The sequence below is a fragment of the Octopus bimaculoides genome, chromosome 9 (assembly GCF_001194135.2).
Source record: "Octopus bimaculoides isolate UCB-OBI-ISO-001 chromosome 9, ASM119413v2, whole genome shotgun sequence".
Classification (NCBI taxonomy): domain Eukaryota; kingdom Metazoa; phylum Mollusca; class Cephalopoda; order Octopoda; family Octopodidae; genus Octopus; species Octopus bimaculoides.
The window spans coordinates 14,306,546-14,310,878 of NC_068989.1; positions in this window are offsets into that span (position 1 = coordinate 14,306,546).

Consider the following 4,333-nt stretch of genomic DNA (forward strand, 5'->3'; position numbering starts at 1 on the left):
AGAGAGAGAGAGAGAGAGAGAGAGAGAGAGAGAGAGAGAGAGAGAGAGAGAGAGAGAGAGATGTGATGTGTAGGTAGGTAGGTAGGTAGGTAGGTAAGTTGGAAAGAGATCACACACTGGACTGATTAGCAACCGTAAGGAGATACAGTCTACCTTATCAACGCCCTCACTTTGTTAACCTGGATGAGGATTTAATATGGCAACAACAACAACAACCACAGCAACAACTCTTTCTACGGCTCCACGACATATGTTTGGCCAGGCGTAAATATTCGTGAAGGAAGGAACGAACGAACGAACGAACGAACGAACGAAGGAACGAACGAAGGTAGGTAAGTAGAAAGAAAGAAAGGAAGAAAGAAACAAACAAACAAACAAACAAACAAAGCGAGAAAGAAAGAAAGAAAGAAAGAAAGAAAGAAAAGGATGAAGACAGAAATAAAGGAAGGAAGGTAACAGGTAAGAGAGGGGATGTGTTTCGAGTTGAGTGTATAAGTAAAAACATCTGGGGACCAGAGAGGAGAGAAGGAGAGAGAGAGTAAGAGAGTGAGAGAGAAAGATAAAAGGGGTTTGAAAGTAGTGGTGTGAGTGTATAGATTAGAAAGAATGTGAGACAATAGAAGGGCGTTATTGGGGTAGGTGGTAGAAAAGACGGGGGTTTAGTGAAGTGGCTGATATCTCCGGGAAGCGGGTGGCCGGGTGGCGAGGAATAAAAGATAATAGATCGTAAGGAAATAAAAGAAATGATGTTTAGGTAAACGGGTGGGGGAGAGAGGGAGGAATTGTCTAGAAGACAAAAGAAGAAGGAAACCAACATACGGCACGTTGCTGGGATTGGAGGTCACTTGACGGGTGGATAGAAGGGTGGGCAGGTAGGTAGGTTTATTCTTATTATAACTATTTTTCTTGAGCCAAAAGGCCGGATACCCGGTTTCCATAGCAAATAAGTCACCGAGATCTCAGTATTCCTCTGAAAGGAGCACCCGATCCGTTGCAGGGTACAAGGCTATTAATTTTGAAGGGAGGCGATGAGCCGATTACTTCGACCCCAGAACTTAACTGGTACTTTAACTGGTATTTTACCGACCCCGAAGGGATGAAAGTCGAAGTTGACCTTCGGGGGATTTGAACTGAGAATGTAAAGAGTCAGAAGAAATATCGATTAGCATTTTGTCCAACGAGCGAACCATTCTGCCAAGTTCGCAGCCTTAGATGTCATGTTAGGTGTATCTATATCAGGTCATTAAGAATGAAACGTCCGATTTTCTTATACACCAAGTCGTTAACTCTCATGTTTTATCCTGGCAATTCTTTGTTTTACAACATTGAAGAGTTACATCATCACTTTTCGAAATGCAGTTCGTGGAGTCTGATTATATTGTGAGTTTTCTTTCATAAATCAATTTTTGTGAAGCCAGGGATAGATAAAAAAAAATTCTTGTTGTTTATGAATGAATATGAGTTCCGTCGTGGAACCAATACATCCCAGACAGCTCGAAACATCACCGCCTTTACCACAAGTGTCCACTTCCGTAATGTCACGTCGCCATTTTACCTAGCAGCCAGCTCAAAACCACACCACCACTACCACTACTCTACCACCACTACCTCCACCACTGCCACCACTACTCTAGCGCAATACTGACTCCGTGCAGATCAATCATCCGATAATTTGTCCGCTGATAACTTCAAGCGTCGCCATGAGCACACCACATCATCAGCCACCCAAACATTTACCACGCCATCACTGCTACCAACTTCGCAATTACGTAGATAGGATCTACGAGTGGCGTGTAGCCTGTGTATGTAACCTTGTTGGTAGGTCTTTGGTTAAGTATAACTTAGCATATGTGAGGGCCAGAAAAATCCCACCCCGCCAAAAAAATACAAACCGGAAAAAAAATTCTCTTTTTGAGACAATAGAGAAATTACCAAAGACTGACAGCTTCAAGAGAGATTTTTAAGGAGGAAATACGTGGCTTAATGGAGACTGGTGAAGATAATGTGCTGGTGATACACCAGCACATTATCTTCAGAATTACGATCCAACAAAGAGCCACTATGTGGTCACTCAGCTTGCTAGAAATAGTAGCAAATATCCCTCAACTCACATTCCTACTGGCCTAATGGACACATATTTGATAATGTTGTTCCTGGATATTCCATCTTAAAAGTTAATTACTGGTAGGGACACTGTAGTTCATTATGCAGCCGTAATATATTACCAAGTATATTAAAGGCTTGTAAGTCATTACCTGTGTTAGCAGTGCAATTTGGTTACTTTTGAAAGTTATCTCTCCAGATTTTAATTTTCTTAATTAGAGCCAGTACTGAAAGTCATGACGTTTCGAACACGAATAAGTCTACGTAATCAATGTGATCAAAGATAGAGAAATTGGTCATGGATGTATATGCATATTTCAGGACTTCTTGCTGCTTCTTCAGTTCCACATCTAACCCATTAACCATCCGCAAACCCATTGCTTAAATAGCCACCAAATTTGCTAATGTAACACAACTGGATATACCAATTTTACATATCAAACACATTCCTGGTAACTAGTACGCACATATTAATAGCTGGTATTAATATTAACACTGTATTTCTTTATGTCACCATAATATACTAGTGAATATGTTAAAGGCTTTTAAATCATTACTGTGTCCCACCTGTGTTAGCAGTGCGATTCAATCACATTTTGAAAAGTGACTTTAAACGTTGTATGTTACTCTGGTCCAGTAAGCTCACTTGCTATGCTGCGCTAGGGAAGTATTTATAGAATTGATATTTTGCTTCTGTTTGATCTGAACATGACAAATACAGAGACACCCAGAAAAATTTGCAACATATACATCTATGCATGTGGTTTGTCAAATGTGAGTTTTGAAGTATCGGCAGAGTGAAACGGTGCCTCTCCGTTAGTAAATTAACTTCCTTCCCTGAGCTGCAACATGTATTATGTAGTTACTCAACTTTGTACATTTAATACAGTCCAATACATAGAAATGTTGTTGGCACTCCGTCGTAAGAGTGAGAGAAAGTTGTGGTTAAAGAGTACAGCAGGGTTCGCCACCATCCCCTGCCGGAGCCTCGTGGAGCTTTAGGTGTTTTCGCTCAATAAACACTCACAACGCCCGGTCTGGGAATCGAAAACGAAATCATATGACCGCGATTCCGTTGCCCTAACCACTGGGCCATTGCGCCTCCACTACATAGAAATAAATATTTAATAAATATATAAATAAATAAATAACATATGATGGATGATGTTAATAAAAGTAATGTAACCCAGAACAGACAAGATAAGAAATAATACATTACATATTTGCTTAATCACTCGCAGAGCAGAGTGAAGCACTGGAAGCGTGCTGGGTCCATAACCCAGAGGTCTGAAGATAGAAACTAAACTTCTGCAAAGAAATGGATACGATGTTTTATATTTATACATCGCTACTAAGTTGTGTACAAATATACCAACCATGTATATTATACCTAGTGGCAGGTATTAAATTATATTATGCAACAGAGACGACAGCAACAAGCAGGTATGATAATAAGAAGGCGGTGAATTCGTTGGCTACTCAGAGCATTAAATATTGGTTTTAATCTGTAGTACATCATAGTATAAGAAATACTATAAACGCACCAGTTAATATATACCATTGGTAAGGCGGCGAGCTGGCAGAATCGTTAGCACGCCGGACGAAATGCTTAGCGGAATTTCGTATGTCTTTACGCTCTGAGTTCAAATTCCGCCGGTTCACTGAGTTCAATCTTGCTTCTTCTTTTTTTCCTCGCAGAAGAGATAAATCAAGTACCTATCAAGTACTAGAAATACATTTAGGGAGGAAAAATGGATTAGGAGAGAGAAAATATATTTAGTATGAAATTTTGGCGGAGGAAGTTTCGTAGAAGTATTGATGTGAAACAGCTAACTAATTCGAGGAAGTTCTAGAGCTCGCAATTATTAAAGGTAGTACAGGTGATAACGGGAACTAAATACAGGACTAGTTATTGTAAGACATGATAATTCTTCCAGTCCACAGCCTTTAATACTAATGACAATAGTTTCAAATATTGGCGCAAGGCCAGCAATTTCGAGAAAAACGAATAAATCCTTGGCGTAGGAGTGGTGTAGGAGTGGCTGTGTGTTAAGTAGCTACCTTACGAACCACATGCGTGGCACCTTGAGTAAGTGTCTTCTACTATAGCCTCGGGCAGACCAAAGCCTTGTGAGTGGATTTGGTAGACGGAAACTCAAAGAAGCCCGCCGTATATATGTCTGTATATATATGTGTGTGTGTGTGTGTGTGTGTGTGTGTGTGTGTGTGT